General features: G+C 41.2%; 1 protein-coding gene across 2 annotated transcripts in view; it reads left to right on the plus strand.

Moving 5' to 3' along the window:
- LOC115355050 (plexin-B2-like) overlaps positions 1-23,009 on the plus strand; it is a 182,799-nt gene that overhangs the window by 104,782 nt on the left and 55,008 nt on the right. The gene's annotated exons all lie outside the window — the stretch shown is intronic.

The following is a 23,009-nucleotide window of genomic DNA, read 5'->3' on the forward strand; positions in this document are numbered from 1 at the left end:
CTCATGCCCAACATATATAGGCACAAAACCTGGATGCCTACGTGTATATCAAGTTGTTCGGTAGTTAGTTTCACTCCGTCTTGATCGTGTTTACATGAGGTTTCCGTGCTGAGGCCCATGGCTTAATGCTTTTTTCTATTTAAAATTCTCTTTCATAAACCGCTGGGCTTCAACACTCTTCAACGTAAGCATCAGTTCTTACATTGCTGAACTTAAAAACACACTCAGAAGAATCAACTTTAACAGAAACAGATGGCCTCCAATGTGACTGACCCAGTGAGGACGGCCCTGTAGTGACCCTGTTGTACTGTTCGCCCAAAAGTAGCATGGATATAGAATGTTTATGTACATATATTCATATACCACAGATGATTAAACTCTTTATCAATGTTAATATGGAGGAGAAGATGATGACAATCCAAATTTTGAATCTAATTGACTAATGCTGTCAGTCTGAGGGTCTGTTGTCAGAATAAAATTCTATGACTTCACAAAGAAACTCCATTGAACTTAATGGCAGAGGTGTCAATGACATCATCTGAGCAAAATTATATCATTCTGCCCTAAACCATATTCACTTTCCCACACTACAAACTGCAAGACGACTTCCAGCAAAATTTGATTTCTTGTGAGTGGAAAGATTTCATTTGTGCAGGAACAACCAGTGTTCCACCACCCCATGGAGATTCAAAGTGCTAACATGATGCCAGAGAGCAGGAGTGTCTGCCCCTCTTGCCACCCTGCTGAAAGTAGGAGGGTAGAGAGGCCAAACAACTTTCACCCCCGCTCCCCTCGTGGAAGCAGGAGGACAGAGCGTGGCAACGTTTTTCACTACTCTGTAGGAAGTAGGAGAGCAGAAAGAGGAAACATCTCTCGCTCTTACTACCATGAGGAGCACGATGGTTATGTTGCTTCTAATGAGAAACAAGCTCAAGTCTCAGACAAAGATTTTTACTTTTCCTCCTTTGAAGGCTTAACAGAGGATGAAGATTACAGGGAGAAGATAAAGTCCTCATTTGTTGATATTGTATCAGAGAAGATGAGGATCGACTTCCAAAAGAAATGGGCTAGGAGGCGAGGATACCGCTACAGTGACCATGTAGGATACCATCTCACTACCCTCAGATGAGCCGTGAGGAGCAGTAAGGCTGTTTTGCTGCTGATGAGAAATACTCTTCAGGAGCAAGCTCAACTGAAAACCAGCCTTCCTTTGCATGCTTGGCAGATGAAGAAGAACACACAAAGAAGATAAGATCCTCATGTTCCAAAATTTTACAAGAGAAGAGAGCTTCGTAACCTTAAAAGAAAAAGGAGCAGGAGGGTTATTTTGTTGCTGATGAGAGAGACCCTTCAGCAACTAGCTCAGGTGATAGCCGGTCCTCTTTTGAATGCCTGTCAGAGGATGAAGATCACATGAAGAAGATGAGGGCCTCATGTTCCAAAATTGTAGCAGAACATGAGCTGCACAACCATAAAAGGAAATGGCCTAAGAAGTGAAGATGGGAACGCTCGAGGATACGCAGACGCTGTACTTGAGACACTGACTGAGCGTTGCACACTGCACCTGACATGTGAGGAGTATTCTGTAGATACTCAGTGACACCTGCTAGTTAAGGTTGAACTATCCAAAATCAAATTTTATGAACCTGTTTGTAGTATGTATGTAGTAATTATATTGTGTTAGTCATCAGCATAGAGTCCTTCCTGCTCCTGACTGCAATCGCTGCCCTCAGGCAGTTTTACTGTGCACATGCAGGTGTGGTAAATGTTTGCATGGTAATAGCGAGCTCTACCAATCACACCTCTGGAAACTCACTGTTGAGCTCCATACAGTTAGCTCTAATGAAAAACTAATGAAGTTTAATTCGAAAACCACATGGATCTACCATTGCTCAACCTAGAGCCAGGCGCTGACTGAAACCCTACCAGACTGACTTGTTCTCTGTGTGTTTGCCTGTAGACAATGAATGTTCTTGTTGCTCCTTGCTGTAATTGTTACCTTCTAGCTGTTTTGTCACTGTTTATGTAGTACACACGTTCACTATTAACTCATAGTGCCTTAGGGTTACAAGAAGGTGGGGCCAGATGGACAGACAGAGAGAGAGCAGTGTAAACTGAGTGTCTTTCTATGTCTTGCCAGCAGCTGGCTGACACTGGCTGATACTGCCGCTTCTGCTCTACACGCAAATGGTATTGGTGAATCACTATGCGCACACACACACACACACACACACACACACACACACACACACAATACACACACTCAGCCTAAAGGCCGGTTTTGCATTTGTTTGCTTGTTTGTGCTGAGAGGCTGATGAAAGTTTGATGTTTCTTAACATTAACCCCCACCCCCCTCTACTATCTCCCTACAAATGTGCCACTGTGTGGAAGACGCTCCAGTACAAGGCTAGGGAAAATCACTTTGCATATTATTCTCTACCATCCGACATGTACACACACACCCACACAGACACACACACAAACACTGGCAGAGTACCATTTAGCTGGTAATAGTCTCTAAATTCACACTGCATATTAATAATGCGGGTTTCCCTCCTAACACCCTTGTATAATGAACTGGGTCAGACACACTCACTTTGGTGTGTGTGTGTGTGTGTGTGTGTGTGTGTGTGTGTGTGTGTGTGCACATGCATGCCTGAATATAACTGCTTATGTGTGTTTGTGTATATGTGTGTGTGTCATTTTTAATTCCCAGTAATCCTTTCTGTTTGCTTGCCTCTAAACCTGGGTCTCACCTTCTCTGTGGCTGTTTGTGTGTGTGTGTGCGTGTGTGTGTGTGTGTGTGTGTGCGTGTGTGTGTGTGTGTGTGCATGCATGCACCAATGTACAGTTGCTTTTTCACAGGTTCTGTTGCCCAGCCTAAGTCAGTTGACATCAATAGCCCTTACAAACATTCCTGTTACTAGATAGCAAAGTTTTCCTCTCAGTAAACAGATGATTGTGTGTGTGTGTGTGTGTGTGTGTGTGTGTGAGAGAGAGAGAGAGAGAGACAGAGAAAGACAGAGACAGAGAGAGACAGAGATTATAGCCTACCCGGATTTATTTGCAGTGTAAAGTCAGGAAACTGCTGTCATTTGCATTGTACAGAAGCACAAACATATATTATTGTCACCTCAGTATACAGCAGAGGGAGGAAAGTAGCAGGGGGATTAACCTGTGACTTTGAGGGGACACAGTATGTGCCTTAACAACCTTTTGCAAAGCCGTATTAGCTACAGCAAGTTGTAGCAAGCTGGTAGAGCTACAAATCGTTCCAAAACATTTTGAAGCAATGCAGAGCAACCTTTATGGGTTAGTTCACCCATATTGAAAAAACTACATTATTTCATTCCCCCCACAGTTGATATGTAGGACAGTAGTGGTGCTTTCTTCCTGTAATCATTACTGAGGGCTGGACACTGGCTGGATGACCACAGATTTACTTAAATTACTTTAAAACTGTTATCAACATCATGAAAGAAATGGTAACTTCTGCACTCTCAGTCACATGCCAGCCTCCACTGTAACTGGGGACCAGTACAGAGAGCTTAGACTGCACAAGAATATAACTATACTGTTGATTTTTGTTGATGGGTTTTTTTCCCCTCTTTTGTCACCTATTCATTCACTCACTCCTGGACAACCTGCAGGGAGGTTTAGTGGGTTGCATGTGCAGTACATGTAGCATAGGTTTGGCTCTGTTGGCTGTGTACACTCAGGAAACGCCAAAGCGACGCTCAAACTTGTATCATAGTTGATAATCTATCCATGTCAAAAAAAAAAAAAAAAAAAAAAAATTCAGTGAATCTCTTGTTTTGTTAATATTGTTCATGTGAAGGAATCGTTTCAAGCTGGTCCTGTTGATGTTTAGAAAATGAAACACAGTGTGTGGCACAGGTAGAAAAGGGAGGAGAAATTATTTAACATGGCCAGAAGCGCCCAGCAGGGCTTTGCTGTCAGGGCGTACTATCTGCAGTGGGAAGCAAGATCCACAAAAGTAAAGCGAGTCGAGTCGCGCAGTGCTGGTACTGTGTAGTGGAAAAGGCATTTGTTGGGCCGTTGAGTTGGACGTGCACAGATGCTTGTTTCATGCTTGTTTTTTCAGCATGCTATCACACCTAACTACTTTGTTAGCTAAAGAGAGGTTTTGTTGGCTAATGAAAGCGCATGCACTAACATGGGCATATGCAGGCTACAGTCATGTCTTCACAGTGAAATCAAACTGTTTTTTAACTGTTTAAGTGGATCAAGGCTGCCAACCACAGGCTCACAGGAGTGACTGATATCAAGCTGAAGTATGGTATTTGGCCAGTGGTTTTGTGGCAAAGCAGTTGTGAGTGATTGGAGAAATGAAGTGGTTAATGTTTACTGTTGTACGCTGGTGTGAGCAGGGCTTGAAATGCCTTATATGCAGCAGCTTTTTAGGACCTGGAAGAGACAAAACCATAAAAACTCTTTTTTTTTTGCAGTCTGAGATGTACAAAAAATATTGTAATTGCTTTGTAAAATTAAGAAAAATTGGTTTTAAATGGGCAAAATGGAACCCCCCTTGCCAAAAGCTGAGACCTCTCTAGTCTGGTGTGCCTGTAGCCCTGGATAGACAGAATAGTTGGCTTTCTAGGCCAGTTCTTATTAGGCCTTAGTTGTTCTGAAAGTGCTGACACGTTCCTGGACTCCTCTGTACTTGACTACCACGGCTTAGCATGATCTGTCTCTCTCACTGACTCTCTCTTCATTTCTTCTCTTTTATCTCTCACCAGTTCATAAATATACATCAGCATCCATGTCTCTCTCTTTCTTTCCCTTTTCTTGATGTTTCTCATTTCCCATTTCTGTCTGTCTTCTCGCTCTATCTCTGGTCCTTTTCTTATCTCTCCCAGCAACACATAAAACCACAGACAGAGCACTTTGCTTAATAAGGTGTGTATAACAGAGACACTACAGTTTATGTGCATTCTGTCTAAGATGAGTCAGGGGGTTTAATAGTTTGAAAGGAAAAGCAGGATAGTGTCTCTCTTAATGACAAGAGATTAGTCTCAGCTTGAGGGTGGTTTGTGTTCACAATTGTGGACTCTGCTGTCTCCAATTAAATGAATAATACATTGTTGATATGCTTGAATAACTCACTATGTGCCAAAAGCCTGCTGATCAGATATTGAGATAAAAAATGCATGGCAAGGCATCCCCAATGATGCCAATTATTTTTTTGACATTTTACAAGACATTTACAATTAGTTAGCTCAGTGCCAAATGATCATGGAACACACACACACACACACACAAACACATACACACACATCACTCATAGAATTGACTGAACTTCATTTTTACTTTCAAAGCAAAACTGAACTTTTATAGAGCTGTGTTGTATAGTTCCCAGGGTGTTATTAGAATCCACATGGTGGTGAAATATCCTCATTAGCTGCTCTGTTCTCCCCAGGACTGCTAATCCATAATACAAGATTTCAAACTCTTCGTTCACTTCCACAGCAAGACAGCTCCCAAAATAACTTTTCAGTACATGTGAGAAAAGCATATTATGTTAATATAAAAAACAGCTAGTCCTGGTACCCATTTTTCCCTGTGTAAATTAGATTACTTGTGACATATCAGGTTGTTTCTTCTTGGCGCAAGGTTACTATGTGGGCGTTTCCTGTAGACGCTCCGTGCCGGATCTACTTTTCTAATTCAAGTAGGAAAAAAAACAAGAAAAGAGTCGTTTAATTTACTCAAAAATGGGTACTAGGACTTGTGTTTTATATTTGCATAATCCCCTTTGTTCATATTTGTTTATGTGTTAAAAGTGTTATTTTGGGAGCTTGTTGGCCATGCTCAGGGGTGGACTGGCCATCGGGCACACCGGGCATTTGCCCGGTGGGCCGATGTGCTAACTGGGCCGACAGTCCCCCGACACTTTTTTTTTTTTTTTTTTAATTATTATTGAAATAGCTGACCATAAGATCAGTAGATCAGCGGCCCGATTGACACTGGGCTGGCCCAATCACATTGCTAAACAACCCCTTTTGCGTAGTTTGGTCCCGCCTGCATAATGATTTCGGCAAATAAAGTCATTGCGAGAGTTTGTTTACTAACCACCGGGCCGGCCCTTGAGACACGCTGCTCTGCGGCCATTGGTTATTTTTCTTCACTGACACGGGGCTGGCCCAATCATATCACGAGCCTGTGGCTCGGTGCGCCGGTGTGCAGTGCAACGCGGGTCGAACGTTATCTCATAGGATCTACTGAGATGGAGAGAAAACGCAAAGGTGGCGCAGAGAAACTGCGAGAAAAAAAGCGGCTGTCAATTTTCAAACCGATCGGACTTTTTCGCTTTTTCGTAATTTATCAACATGAATGAAGAGCAAGCCCAAACAATACCCGATGGTAGAGCGGATAGTGCCCCCGTCTGCCATGCAGGAGATCTTCGGTTCAATTCCTCACCTGGACAAAAGGTGGATTTTACTTTATTACCTCACTTTGTTGTTAACCATGACAGTGAAGTGATTCTTATCATTCTGCCTGTCACTGGCTAGATGACACACACAGTGGCATTTAGGGTTTCTGTAATTTTCATTTCTGTACTCTTTTTGTGAATTTGTAACCCAGGTGCTAAATTATTATTATCATTATTATTATTGTTATTATTATTATTATTATTTTGCCTTGTTTTGCTTTGGTTTTTTTTTTTTTTGTTGTTGTTGTTGTTGTTGTTGTTGTTGTTTTTTTTTGCCTTTTTTAATGCCTTGTTCTAACTTTATGGGGAGGTATATATACCAGTCGAATCAGATTCAGATTTAAAGGATTTGTGTGGTATATTTTGTTTGTCGCCATGACCTTCCTATGTGCAGTTTGGGCTCATTCTCCATTCATGTTGATGGGCACCTGCACTTACTAATCTGGAGTAGATGCCCAAAAGGTGTTGGCCAGTTGTGGCCTGTTCAATAGAATAAAAAAGTTCAATTCCTATTCATCTATTGTATTTTATTGTTCCACTATAGTACTATAGTCCAGTATGATTGGGGCAGCCAAGTAATTTAACATATTTGAACAATTTTTTAAAAAGTAACGTAATAGTTACTTTTCCTGGTAATTAATTACTTTTTAGTAGAAGTAACTAGTAACTATAATTAATTACTTTTTCAAAGTAATGTGCCCAACACTGCTGATGACAGCTAACTAATTGCATGGCATTATGGTTTTAAAGAGTTGCACAGTTGGTATACACATTTAAGAGAGCAAAAAGACCGGAAAGGTGTGCGTTATCGAATGTGGTGGGCCAGTCTGGTCCAAAATGCCCGGGCCGATTTTTTGTCCCAGTCCGCCCCTGGCCATGCTACAAAAATAAATGCAGAAGTCCAGTATTGTGGATTAGCAGCCCACAGGAGAACAACTAATGAGGAGATTTCACCACCATGTGGACTCATATAACACCCAGATATTTATACAAGTTACATTTCAGTCTGTGAATTCTAATATGTTCATATTAAACAAATTCCACCTCCCTGTTGAAGCTTCTTCATTTGTTTGTCAATCATTTTTTGCATTAAAAACACCAATATTAATGAATATCCAATATTAAAAATCTTAATATATTCTTGTGCCAAAAAAGAAAGAGTATGTGGTGTTTCTCCCATATTTTTTTTTCCTCATCACACACGCCTTTGTGGAATCTGATCATTTATTTATAATAAATATGTAATCAGTCAAACTGTGCCGTATCCGGCACAGTCAGAGCTGGATTTTTAATTAAGATCTGATTTTTGTTAAAAAGGCATATCAGTCAAACCCTTGTGCCAATACAGATTTTGGTAGACTGGAAAGCTGACTATCCAGAAGAAGTGTTAATAATTCAAAATCTGATGAGGGGAGAAGGAGAGACAGGAATAGAGTAGGATACAAAGAGAGAGATGGAGGAAAGGAATTTTGAAGTGTAAGTTTGGCACAGGGGTCATCCAGTAGTAATGCTGTGTGTCCCGGCAAGCTGGGTGCTGGGGGGGTGATAAGGCGGTTTGTATGGACGGATAGACATGCAGCAGTAAAGTGGAACAGGGCTGTTCTGGCCCATGTATTGAAGCCTGAGTCACCGTGAAGACCCACAGCCACTTCCAAGCACTGCCTCAGTCAAATTCACGCAAATACAGCCAGCTCTGCACTGAGTGGACACACACTGCAGCCCCCGCCTCACACTCACTTCCATCCCCTGCTACACGAGCCATGTCTCTGCTGTCTCAGGGCAGAAAAACTCTTTTGTCTTCTGTCTCCTCCTCTTCATCTCTGCCTCCCTGTCATAGCTGAACTGGATTAACAAGTGAAATTAGCAAGACTGTGTGTGACATAAGTCATATGACAGATGTGTTCTCATGGGTGTGAACAGCAAATGGTGGTATGGAATCACATTTTTTTAATTCTTATGTGCTATAAATCATACCTTGAGATGTGATCTACATGTGACTCGTATTTGTACGCTCAAATTGGAATGTGTGAGCATTTACGTGGCAATGAGAAGATTCTACATTGTTCAGTATCAGGGATATGCCCAACCCTCGTTTTTTCATCCTCGATTACTGTAATAAGTGGGTGGCATGAACGAATAATTGATTATTTGGTTTGTTCCGCTGTTCACAAAGGCTTTGTAGTGGGGAAAAAAACATCAAATGCAATCTTAAGACAAAAAAAATGAGAGCAGTATCATGAAAAAACAGATTTGTGCCAGTGACGATTCTCATTAATTTCTTTTTGTTAAGAGGCTACTTAAATCAACAATAGAATCCAATGCAATAAGAGGAAATGGAGTGTATTTTGGGGAGTGTGCAGTCTGCAGTATAATGCATATTGCAAGATTCAGCAAACAACAAAACCCAATATTATTTAAGCACCAGTCCTCATTATTTTAACTGATGATATTGTACAATTAACAGAATTTTCTGTTGAAAGGAGCAGAAAAAACAATACGTTGGATGGAAATACACATACACACACCACACACACACACACACACACACACACACACACATGGGGCTGTGCTCTGGATGCATAAACAGACAGAATAAGCCCAAAAATTATTCAAGTATAAATCCACATTTGTTTTCCTAATACTCTACAGTCAACAGAGCGATCCAACTGAGAGCAGAAGAGAAAAAAAATCTAAACCAGCCATGTTTATTTTTATCCAGGCGATGCTTTTCTGTACAGCAGGCTTTGACGTTGTTAGCAGGCTCACGAGAGCTGAATGGCCCAGGGGGAGGTTTTTTTGCCCCAAAAGTTGCGTGGAAGGCAGCGCTTAACTAACCTTAACTCGAACACAACCAACGCCTGGAGGGCAGGGCTGTCTTAAAGGCAACATTCAGGGAAAAACTTCTTTGTCACGCTCACGGCTCTACACAATGTTGGCGCTCGACATTAGTTCTGCTCAATTCAATTTTTGAAAAATGTTCGAGCAAACAACCACAATTTACCAAAACCTCGACAATGGTCATGATGGAGAGGAATCAATGATTGATTAGTCAGAAATTAGACAGAAAAATCACTGAAGACTTGAACGGTAGAAGATTCAGTTCATGTGGAATAAACACAGAGAGAACCTCGTTGTTAGCGTGAGCAGTGACAGCCGTCCGTGGCTGAGCAGGCAAAGAAAAGAGCGCCACCTACAGAAACTTCATCAGCAGAAAAATCCAAGGAAAAAGAGGTGCCAGTCCTGGACACGGCGTTTGATTGACAGGGATGTTCAGAAACACCACAGCGATGAGCGCCTAACATCAGAGACGCAGACAAAAACAAGAAACTTGAGGAACCACTTTAAAGAAATCATTAAAATACTCCTTTTAGAAGAACAATGCCTCAAATTGGCAAACAGGCTTCAGTCTTTTATCCACTCAGGGTTGGTCTATTAGGTTGAGGCACCATTTCATTCTATATCAAGTAGGTTTTTTTCCAGCCTAATCCCTGGATGATGGATTTAATCCCATGCTAAAACAATCAGGGGAACCACCGGCCCTTAAAGTCTGAAAAAGTCGCTGGATTTCAGGTCTTTCAAGTATTAAAATGTCTTAAATTTATTACAGGTCTTCCTTTTTCACCATGGATTGACGCGTTTCTCTGTGCTCCACATCCGTCCTAATAGATTAATACAGAGCAGGGTTAGTAGTATAATCTGCATCGTGTCTACCTCATTAAACCCAGCTGGACTTCATGTCCTTTAACAATTAACGTCTTGGCTTCCTTGGCTGTGTTCAGTCAAAAACCAGCTGCTTTTGTCAGTAACATTTCTGTCATTTGGTATTCAAATTCAGTCCCAGGTAGCATTTCAAAGTCTTACAAAGTCTTACATTTCTTCATCTGCAGAGACCCTGACATTTTCCAGTTGCGTCATTTGAAAAATGGCAACTCCAGCACGCATACTCACACGCACACACACACACACACACACACACACACACACACACACACACACACACATTCTGCGGTAATCACACTGCAGGGCTTATTTAAATACTGATAATAACATAATAACAGACAGGTCAAGAGACGTGTGTCTATATGAAAGTTGTTGTTTTTTTCCCAACAAGTCAAAAGCCATTTTTTGTTTGGATTTTAATGACTGGGTTTGTGCGTGTGCATATGTGTGCGTGTGCATGTGTGTGTGTGTGTGTGTGTGTGTGTGTGTGTAGTTTGGCTTCCAGCAGCTTTCTGCCCAGGAGGTAGAGAGTTATCTGTGTTTTTAATCAGCCTAGAACAGAGAGAGAGAAAGATGGAAAGCTCACGCATACAGAGCGTGCATGTGGACACACACATACACACACACACACTCTTTCTCTCTCTCTCTCTCTCTCTCTCTCTCTCTCTCCCTCTCTCGCTGTCTCTGTCTCTCTCTGTATGGGTCTCTCTCTAATAAGGCCCCTTGCTGTAAATCCTTTAATCTGAGTAGGAATGAAGGCTATATCTCTGTCTTTCTAGGTGGAAAGAACAATATCTCTCTCTTTTTCTCTGTCTGTCACTCTCTCTCTCACACACACACATGCACACTTACACACTTACACACAATTGCACTCACACACACCAACAAGTGCTGAAACAGAGACTGCCTTGTTAATTGAGGATTGGTAGAGCTGCCTCTCTCTCTCTCAATCTCTTTCTTTTTTTTCTTTCTCTCTGGCTCTCACTCACTACTTGTGTGTAGTGAGTGTGTGTGTGTGTGTGTGTGTGTGTGTGTGTGTGTGTGTATTGCGTGCACGTCTGAAGGTGCTGCTAGACTGTGGAACAAAAGTTCAAAGGATTGCAAAGTTAGGAAAACATTCCCCAAAACTCTTTCAAAAAATGCAATTCAAGTTAAAAAAGACTCAAACATTGTGACATTGTGGTTTGTGCACATGAGCCCACACATGTAGACACAGATGAGTGTGTGTGTGTGTGTGTGTGTGTGTGTGTGTGTGTGTGTCCATCGCAGCCTCCCTCTCCCTCTCCCTCCGTCTCATTCTTTAGTCCAGACAGAGGCTTAATTTTCACCGTAGTGAGAAGAGAAGCTGTAAATCTGTTGGACTGTGTCCAGACATAATGACTCAACAGCAGTTTATATCCACCTCTGTCTCCAGCTGGCATACAGCATTAAACCTGCAGCCACGCTCAGTAAATGTACAGTACTCACATTACATTCTGACGCGCCAAGATGCACCGTGGACAGCTGATTATACATCGCCTATAAGCTGTGGGCTTGACTGATATGTGTGGCCGATATTGGCTTTTCATTATAAATCATCATCTGTCTCTCTGTGTCATCCACCTATGATATGATGGATATGATTCAGTTATATAGATGTTTACTGTCAAGTTGAACAGTATTGTAATGGTTGTGGCACAAATCATCACAAATCATCAGCGAGCCATATATATATATTTGTCCTAATACAGTCAGTATTTTATAGTTTCTTTGCAGCTGTATAGGTGAAAGTAATGAGTGACCACTAGTGCAGTGTACCATGACGAAGTGGATCTGCATTCATGTCATGGGAAAGACAGTAGATAACAGCCTCCTCCTTTGCAGTTCACTCGGCTCCAGTTTGAACCTGATCCCAGCCATGGCAGAGAAATTATTTCCCTTACTACTTATTACTTATAATAATACACATTATTTATATAGAACTTCCCTTATCTATCTTTAAGTGTGTCACAGTAGGATGATAAATAAATAAAATAAAATAAAACTCTGGAAAAATTCTGGCAACTAGAGCAAAATGTGGAACCCAGTCCAGCTGAAGCCTTGAATTCTGTCCAAACCTGACCCAAACACAACCACAGCCTGAATATCACTCGACACTTACTGTTGGAATTCATTCATTATCTGTGGTTTACAGTATGTTATACCTGGTAAATATTACTTGGAAACTATATATTTTTTTTTTTTTTTTTGCAAAATAACTACAAAAGCTTCTGTCAACTGTAGGTACAGTATTTTCATTTTACCTAAAACCAACGAAATGAATGACTTGCATCCTACATCAGTCTGTGATCCCATCTCCTAAAATGCAATGCCAGAACACAGTTACTTGCTGGGTTTTGGTTTGTGGTTGACATTGCAGTGTTTGACTTCTTGTAAAGCATGAGCTCAGATGTATCATCACTAACTCCATGTGAAAAAATCTGCTCAGGTGCAACCAAAGCCTTAAGACAACTTCAATCATGCCATCTTAAAGGCTTCAAATGAGTTTGAACGCATGATCACTTCCAAGTGGCTGCTTTGAGCTGTCAAAACGCTCTGACGGTGCTTCCCATGCGAGGTGAATGCAGTATTATACTGAGCAGGATGAGGTGCATGAAATAAAGTGTGAGCACTGGGGAACCTGAACATACTGTACAGTAATTGCTTTGGTGAGAAGTCTGACAGGGCTCTGCACTTCTTCTTTAGTTGTGAAAGATGCTGGAAACGCTGCTTAGATATGAGAGATAACTTAAAAATGAGGAATTGATCTGTTGGTATGGAGAGAATAACACACTCATACATGCACGCACACACACACACACACACACACACACACACACACACCCAGTGTCATCAGTGTGTGTCACTGTCAGTTTAATGGGAGGTGTACCAGGATAGAAAGTGGTTGTTAATCGCTCACCCTAACGCAGAGGACACAGATACTAAATTACATTTGCATAACACAGAGAATTAATCTGTGTGTGTGTTTACCACCATAAAATGAGATTGTTTCTCTCTCCCTCTCTTTCTCATTGTCTCTCATCCCTCGCTGTATTTTCATCTCTGGCAAAGCAAAAGACGCAATTTATTATTGCAAGATCCCATGTGTTAAAGCCCCTACATGTGGAATATTTACCTTCTGTAATTCACAGATGAATTTTGATGGCGGTAGTGAAATGAGACTTGTGGGGAAATTGTGTTTATGCTCTGTGTTCCTTTCTATGTGTTTGTCAGTTTTCCTGAGTTTGATTTGGCAGAAATGACAAGCACAAGGAAGGAGCCTCAAACAAAACAGGACAATGACTCAGTCTAGAAGTTTTCTATGTGACCAAGTGCACAGTGCAGATGCTGTACAGTGCCTCAGCGCCTGGGTATGTGTGCACCATCAGCTGGCTGGAGGCCAGTGTTAGCCTGTACAGATGGAAAGCCATACCAACATTTGCTAAGGTAGCATTTCCGACCTGACCTGACTGTAGCCTGATGAACGCATCTTGTGCAGTGCAAATAATAACTCACCACCTTATGCACTGTAATGGAGCAGATTCTCAAAGACATCTCACATCTTATCCAAGAAGCTTCTTCAGTCCCAGGTATTTAAACCTGTGTGTGGACATTATCCAGCTTGTTGCCTTGTTAGTTCTGCTCAGCATGCTCCAGTGTCTTCAAGAATCTACAAACACGTCCAGTTGCCCTCGTTCCAACTCTGTGTGGATAACCATGACCTGCATGACTGAGAACCTCCACAGACATTTCCACTGACTGTCGTATGTTGCATCTTCTGAGTTTGAACTTCCCCTCTCTGCTCTGAATGTGTTCCATTGTAACCAACATGGACGCCCACGAGAAGCTAGAAAAACATGGATCTGTCCACTGACGGCAAATAACAAGAATCAATGGTGATAGCTACCATTAGCTGTTAATGTTAGCTAGGCAAGCTGCAGCTAGTCATCATAACTGCTAAGGTCAGGTCTGTTCATCATATTAAAAGGATACACCGCTATAAATCACTCCCATCGTAAAGAGAACACGAGTTTGAAGAAGAGCGTGTTTTCAAATAAAAATATGGAGTGAAACTTTATTGTTGACTTTGTTGTCCGCCATTTCTTAAGTGATGTCCACTTAAGAAATGGCTTCTTGCTGCACCATGCAGGGAAATACTTGGGGTTTCAAGTGGTCGCCAAAGTCAGTAGAATTTTAAATTTTGCTGGTAGTAGTTTAAGAAGTAAGAGGTATCCCTTAAGAATCCTAAGAGAGGGAGTGACTGCGGTTTATTTTGTATGCAGTTTGTGGAACAGGTCAGGTTGAAGTAGGATTGAACACATTTGGGGCCATTAGTCTTTTATTAAAGGTGCAGTATGCAAAACTGATGACTCTAAAGGGTGCTCATCACCAGTCCAATGAGAACAAACTAGATTCAACCATCAAATTTGGTGCTTATTATTTTTGGCAGTTGAATCTACAGAGTCCTCACTTATTGGAAATTATTCATAGCACACCTTTAAAAATATCTTTAGTCAGTGTGCAGTGTTGCTACCTGTCCACTTCCTGATTTTAACTTTTAATTTGTGTGTTTGTAACACTTATCTCTCCTTTTATTCTTTTTGCCTGTGTTAAAGAGTTGCTTAAAGAATTAATTAGTGTGGGTTTTTATGGAGAGTTACAGTCGAGCCATTGAGTTGAACACTCTCTTTAAAGTCACTTGACCCCTCTAGACCGGCTGCGCTGCATTGTGTCACGTCTGATGGAGAGCATCCAGCATCAAAATTTACATAGATCCAGCTCCTGATGGCTGAATCTCGTATTGATTCCATTTTGTGAACATTTGTTTAATATAGACTAGCTAAATCACATGTTCACTCATATATCCAAGGGCATTTATGCTATGCAGCTATTTTGCATATCCTGTTGCCCAGGTTATGATGATTTACATGGAAGGCATTACCAAAACATTGGCCACTCAGTAACACAAAGTGGCCCAGCAATGCCACACTGTGACAAACTCCCTTTGGAGTAGCTTGTCTGTTAGAATCCCATGATGGTCTACATGCAGTTTTAGAGACTTTTCCCCCCTGAAAAGAATCAAATTCCAGACATAAACACTAACTACGTGACATATTTTGAAATTTGTGGGAATGAAAATGTTAATAAATCGGTTATATGTGGCCTCAAACCAATAACACTGGTACCAATATTGTGAAGAGGTATTCATTTGTGCCCTACAAAATACATTTGTGGTTACCCATGCTTGTTAATAAGACATGAAGGATATTTGAAGAGCTCCTGTTTATTTCTTAATGAAGGAAACCCAGCCTCGTGCTATTCCCTTGTCTTTCGCTCTCTCCGACTGGCTCTCTTTGTCTTCCCATCTTCCCCTACAGTGTTTGTTTCTCGTCTTTGTGTCAGTGCCCTGCTGAGACGTTACTGAGTGGTACCATGCAGCCCTGTGTCTGTGCGCGTGTCTGAAAAACACTTAATCTACTCAGTGCTCAGTCCTATCACAAGATAAATCCTCCCCTCTTATTAAAAGTCTGAAATTGTCTGAATTTAAGGCTTTAAAAAGTAAACCATTGCATGCAGTCAGCATCCTGTCTGCTTTACAAAACACAGTTGGACTTAATATCTTCAAACAGTAAATTTCCTGATGTGCCTTATTCTGTCCGTTTATAGTTTAATAACTGTCATTATCTATATTCAATCAGAGATCGTCTGGCTCGCCAGGCTTTGTTTGTTCATTTTGTTTGTTAATTTCCTCTTAAACTCAATTCCAGGAACCATTAAAAGGTCTTCAGTCGTCTTAAGATTTGCTTTCTGCAACCTGCAGAAACCTTGATGCTCTCCTTCCTCTGCAGAGCAATATCCATTACTAATAGACCCACATTAGGGCCATAGGCTCTCATTGGACTAGATGTAGTCCCAAATGGGAAGGGTTTAGTTGTTGATTTATTAATTGTCACACTGTCTGCTCTGTATGTGGGGAGATAGTAGTGGTGAGAGTAAAACCTATGATTTCAGTGGGCATTCTTCTGCATTCTCTAATGGGGGTAATTTTCAGTTAATTAAATGATAGCGAAATCAAACTCTGCCTTATTTCGCTGAGGGACCTGCTGGAAACTGTCCCAAACGTCGATGCTGGTCCCAAACCCACAGTTTTAGAACCACTGCAGGAGAGAGAGCATGATGTCCTGCTGCTGTGGCCTTGGGGACTGCTGGGAAAGAGTAGTGCATGTTTATATGAGTGTGTGTTGGTGTTATAGACTGGTATTCTGACTGTGTGTGTGTGTGTGTGTGTGTGTGTGTGTGTGTGTCCTCCTCCACTGTGATGCCTCTGTCCTCTCAGCTCTAGCCTGTATGGATTTAAAAACACTTTCATGCTTTCTTTGTCTCAGCCATGCTCTCCTCCCGGCCACTTCATTACCACCAATAAGAACTCAATTTCCCCGGGGCTCCGCCAATCATAGCACTCATATCCCCTGCAGGCTTGGCCAATCAGCTTCAATGTTCCTTTGGCCCAATGTCATGAATGGCTAATGGCACCCAGTAAAGGGGATGAATGTAAATGAGCCAACATCAGGGGATTTCCTGCATAGAGAGATTTTTTTAGTGTTAAAACAAAGGCTTCTCTGCAAGTCCCACAAGGAACTAGGGAGAAAAACACCACTTAATGTTAAAGGCTTGTGACGCAGTTTGTCTGTTTGACCACCAGATGGCACAAGACATAATTCGCTAAGAGGGAGAAATGGCAGCAGATTTGCAAGGTTACAACTCGTTTAGCAATATTTATTTCTCATAATAAGTCGTGTACCAAGTTGCCTTTTCAGTTTCTATAATATTAGCTATCACCTCCCCTTAATTTGTGGTTGAGGGTGAGTTATTTCAAACAGGATTCCCACTCGTCATAGGATTTTTGGAATATCATGGCGTTGCGAGGGAGAAATTCACAAGTCAAATGGAACTTTACAGGAATGTCGTTCTCATTGCTTGAATTTGTTGGTGGTTTCTCCTCTGAAGTGGCAACCGGACTGTTCTCCTTTTAAAACAACAACACAGTAACAAACTGGAGGGATTCATATTTTCATATCATGATTTAGTATGGAAAGTCATGCAAAAGTCGAGGTAGAAATGGTGGAAAAATTGACATTCTGTGGTTCAGGGAAATATTCCCTGTGCTTTGGTTTAATCAAGCAAAAGAAATGACAGGAACATTGAACATCAATGCGAACTGGTGTCTCTAATCGTGCGCACAGAGACACACAGGAGAGGTAATTGAGTTATCTTTGAAGATATCCCAAATGACCCAGTGGTAAAGTAATAAAAGACAAATCCATTTAATAATTGACCAGGCTGAATAAATAGTCCTAAAAGCAGCACGTGGCCTGCTAATCAGTCTCTATGTATTATGTATTACATATTATGTATTGATGTTATAGCTGCTCTGCAACGCGCTGTTTGATTTTATGAGAGAGTTTAGGAGGGGAAGAGATGAAAAATAATAGCTAAAAGCATGTTTACAGGAAAATCAGGAGAAGTGGTGGTTTCCATGAGAATCAAGTTATTAGTACTATCATGACTACAGCAGCTGTAGGAGAGTTAGAAAGATTGTTCACCCATTTTGAAAAGTGCTCGCTGTTCTGTAGGACAGTAGTGGTGCTCTCTTCCTCATTGTTACTGAGTGCTGGATACTGGCTGGATGCTCCAAATGCTAACTGTTAGCCTCCTGCCATTGAGCTGGACTTCCCCCCAGCTAACACTCTGAAAAATAACCGCCTTGATCCACTTAAAGAAGATGTAACATCACTTTACAAGAGTTGCTTTCCAAATCTAAAATGCACATATGATTACTGAGTGCCTATGGACAATAGTTTTGATCAGATGAGCTGGCTTCTTCTTTTCCTCTGCTTCCTTCTATCACACATGCTTCATGTACCTTTCAGGCACCTGCCAGCCAACGTTGCAATCTCAGAACCCATTGGCTCTCGACTGATGATGATTTTGCTTCAGTGGCCAAGGGCCAGTATTTCGGGTTTTCTGGTGTAGCCTCTGGCCGCTCGTTCCATTTTTGATTTTGGATTCCGTTTCATTTATTACATGAGTCAAACGTTTCTCCACACAATACACAAACGTTTTAGGTCCAGCCGACATTTCTGCCAATGCACTCCGCCTCTTCCACTCCCCACATGGACTGTTTACCTTCATAAAACCACTCAGACTACAAAGGGTAACTACTGGGACTACGTCCAAGGAGCAACTTGACTTGTTGTAGATTCATGAAGGCATTTCACTTCTCATCCAAGAGGCTTCTTCAGTTCAGTTGTGCAAGCCAATGTAAAAGCTCCACATGGGTATACTACTAACACAGACACACAGACAGGCAGGCTGGCTCACAGACAGACCTACAGAAGCCTACAGTCAGTCAGAGAGACGAGCAGACAGACAGAGCCATAGATAGAGTTTCAGATGTGGTTTGGCCCTGGGGAGCGTGTGTGTCAGAAAACCCGTTTTGTTTGAACTCACTCCCCTGGGTTAGGATATAAAGAGAGAGAGAGAAGTGGGTGAGAGACATGGTGGCAGAGGGAGAAACAATGTGAATTACAAAGAGAAGTGGGGAAGAGAGAGGAAGTAGCGAGCTTAGCGAGGTTAGAGAGAGAGAGAATCAGTCAGACCCTATTCCCCTGGCTGGAGCTTCAGCAGACATTCCTGGATTTAGTTTCACTAGAAAGTTTTTAGCAGACAGGTCAGTCCACAAGACTTTAACAAAGTATGCTCTCAGGATTTTAATGAGTCACAGACCACTTCTGCTCTCTCTTTGTGTGTGTGTGTGTAGGTGTATGTGTTTCTAATTGTTTTGGCAAGCGTCCACAGTGTCTTACTTTTTTACTTTTCCATTACAACATTTGCATTATACTTTCATTAGTAACTCTTGTATTGTACCAAATATGTCTTTGTTTTTGCTGCTCCACTCCACACACACACACACACACACACACACACACACACACACACACACACTTGCACCTATGCAGACCATCTGCTTGTCTTCATTCTGTGTTAACCCTAACTACAACTAGCATTAATTCTTAACCTAACTCTTATTATTATAACCTTAAAGGTGTGCTATGTGTTGTGGTTTTAACATCAACCTATCATTCTCAACGTTAACTGATACCTTGATACGTTTTCATTCATAAGTCCAATGAATGAGGCTATTTTTAGTCTCTGTGTCGCCCCACTGATGTTGTTCATATGTATTTTCTATCAACATTTCCCTTCCAAACCTGTTGCTTCCCTCATTTCTGAAAGGATACACGTGTTGGAAGTGATTTTGGCCTTTCACTCCTTTCACCATCTGCTGTTGACAGAAACACTGAAAGGTTTAGCTCGGTTTGCTCTAAAAGAACAGCGCCGTCTCTCTGTTTTGTGTTGTAAAGTAATCCCACAGATCTCCTGCCCAATCCAACATAGTGGCTCACAAAGTAAAATGCAGAGTAGAGGCCATTTAAAAGCTGGCAGTTTTCTCAGTGATGGTCTTGTTTATTAATAGTGATTATATAAATGTCTCAAAACTAATGTTGTAATTATTGATTGATGTTAAATGTAACATTTAGTACCTTTACCGAGTCCTAATCCTAAACTAATCCTTTGAAGAAATGAGATGCGGCCAGAGTGACCTCACTTAACAAAAATGTCCTCAAAGTCAAACTGTCACTGCCAAAGATGTAAGAACAAGAACACACACACGCACACACATCTTTGACGCCCAGTTTATTTCAGGGCTGCCGCGTGCCAGACTCCTGAGAAACAGTGGCTTGACACCAGGCAGGTTAAAAGAATGCAAGCAGGATGAAAGGAAGAAAATAGGGGAGAGAGAGAAAAGAGGATAGGAGGGGGAGTTGGCAAAGTAAAAAGCGAAGAGGCAAGATAGCTTGCAGAGCACAGAGCTAGATGGTATGTGGAAGCTAAAGATGATTTTTCTTTGATGTGGCAGATGCACGCATTTATAACAGATCGTCTGAGAGAGAAAGAAAGGCAGAGAAGGTGAATATACCTTCCTCTTTTTCTCTGGTTTTATGGGAGTTAGAGAAAATCTGATTTATAATGAGACAGGAAACCATGTGATAAATAACTAGACTGGGTTAACATGGAGCTTAAGGGAAGACAGCCTCATGTAACCAGTTTTTTTTTTTTTTTTTTTTTAAGAAAAAGAAGCATCTACATATTCTGAGGTAAAGTGTTTCTGTTAGGGAGAGCTTGTCTTTACAGGCTGATAGCAACATTTTTTGGATTGAAGATGCCAGTGATAGGATAGTTGACATTTTGTTTTGATATTCAATAGCTTTACGTGTGACCGCTTTCATGGAAAAAAAAAAAATCTTCATGGTCTAAATGCCATTTCAGAGGCTTTTCCACCCTGCCAAAAATCAAATTGTGGAGGAAACACTGAGAACTTGTAAACTATCGGGCATGAAAATTGTGTGATTTAAAGATATTGATTACTTGCATATCATTACTGCAATATCAGCCATAAGCAGATTCAATCCAGAAATTTGTGGGATTTTGGCCTTTAACTTGGGAGAGGATGAACTGCATAATAAGCTGCAGCAGTGTAGTCACCCTCAGCAGCAGTGCAGTGTTTTTGAGACCTACAGTGCTGCAAAGGTATGTGTGTATGTGTGTGTGTGTGTGTTGTCACATTTTTCCAGTGTAATGATTTCTAAAAGTGTGTAAGCCATTAACTCCGCCAGACTCTTGATATCCTTGGATAGGTAATTTAGGCAAGCAGGTGGGTAGAGAGATAGTCTTTTCACGCCAATAAAGCCACTTGCAATGAAATGAAATGAAGTCGATTGAACTTGGAGAGAATGAAAACACCAGGGATGCGCCGATCAATCAACCACCAATGAGAATCCTCTGATAGATGTTCCAAATAGATAATCGGTGATCAGCGAGTGCCAACATAAATGCCTACCTCATCAGGCACACACTAACTTGAAATAAGTGGATAAAAGCTGGTGTATTTCCACATTGTTCAGTCAGAAGTGTCATGAGGTCATTAGACAATCTGTTAAAGTCCTCCTCCAGGCATTTATTAAGCCCATAAAAAGCATTTCTGTTCATTAACATTACATATATTTTGTTTTGTTTTTTTTCAATGAAAAACATCCCTTATTGCCTTAAAACAGCTTAAATGTAAGAATGCATGGATCTATGAATATGCAAATAGTCCCCGTCCACCCCGTGCTGGCACACTGACTCATAACCAGAGCTGTGTTCACAGAACGAGGAAGTCCTGTCCCATGACACTTTTGAAAATTGTGCTGTATTTGATCATCTAACCATGTAAAAAAGAGGAAAAAAGTCAGTGAGTCTTAATTACACTAATTGTTCATGTGCCGCAACCATTGCCAGTTGGTCTTGCTGATTTTTTTTTTTTTTTTTTTTTTTTTTTGAAAATTAAACACTGAAGGGAGTGGCAGAGCTTTTGCTAATGATATGCAAAGAAACAGCCCATCAGTTGATGGGATTGCCTGTTGGATGTGTGGCGTATGAATCTAGCTGGCCCGGGGTACGTCTGAATCTCACATTTTTGGGGCATGCACATACACCAGCTTGAGTAGTGCTGTGTGAAAACACCGCTGTAGTGACAAACTTTGCACAGATACAAGTTAGCATAGTCAAAGTCAGACATTTTATAAGAATAAGAAAAGAATTAAAAAAAAAACATTTTTGAGTGGTGCTGTTCACTTTGTACTGTGTGCTGTAGAGGTGGTGTTTGATGGTGCCCCCAAAAAACCTGGCTGGTGCATCACTGAAGACGAGTGTTTTGTGCAGTTGTTTGAGTGAGCGTGACGTTAAGACTCGGTTAGTGTGATGTTACCGAACACTTAAGACTTGTTCTACAGCCGCAGGCCACAACTATAATTAAGGAAACCCATCCAGACTAATGGAAGGAGAAACTCGGTGTATCAGACAACTAATTGCAACACTTGGCCTCTCTCATTCTCTTTCTCTCTCACTTACACACATACTCTCACTTTCTCTTCTCTTTGTCTCTTAATCTAATCTGCCTCAGCAATTCTCACTTTCTTGCTGTTGCCTCCGTCTTATCACCCTCCTTTCTCTTTCCTCCTACCTCCATTCCCCCTGAATAGGACATACTAGGTTTAATAAGAAACACCTCGTGATTGCTGTTCTATTCTCTCTCTCTCCTCTCTCTCCTCCCTCTCTCTATCTCTCTCTCTCCTCCCTCTTCCTACTCAGTATTCATTCTTTTCTACATGAATTGCTTGAAGTGCTGTTGAAGTGCCTACAGTATATTGTCAGTACAAGTGCAAATAAATTTCTGCTCCATTTAGGAAATATGTACCAACTCCATTTCTAATTTCAGCTGTGTTACTCTGTCATCTTTTAGAAGTAATATTGCTAAAGCAGTTTAGGAAATGTCAATTTTCAAAAGCCAACAAACACTTAATGCATTCAAGCTGTTTTGAGATGATAAATTATTTGGTGTGAAAGCACCAGCTGTATCATAACTACATGATCACGAGTATTTGTTGTATGAAAATATGAAACTGCATGCGTGTGTGTCTGCATTGAGAATTTCTAATGGCTTTCAGCCAGGAGATACACATAAAGTTAAAAAGTAAAGTCTGGAGTTATTTTGGTGGCTCTGGTGGCTAACATGGATGCCATGTATCAGTGATTCGTTCTGCCTCATTTTTCCTGTATCGACCTACAGGCTTTAAACTATAAATATTAAAAAAAAAAAAAAAACGTACAAAAGTAATTTTACTAAAATGAGTTAAAGGTCTGTCCCTTTCT

This window comes from Myripristis murdjan, chromosome 23 (genome assembly GCF_902150065.1).
Source record: "Myripristis murdjan chromosome 23, fMyrMur1.1, whole genome shotgun sequence".
Taxonomy (NCBI): Eukaryota; Metazoa; Chordata; class Actinopteri; order Holocentriformes; family Holocentridae; genus Myripristis; species Myripristis murdjan.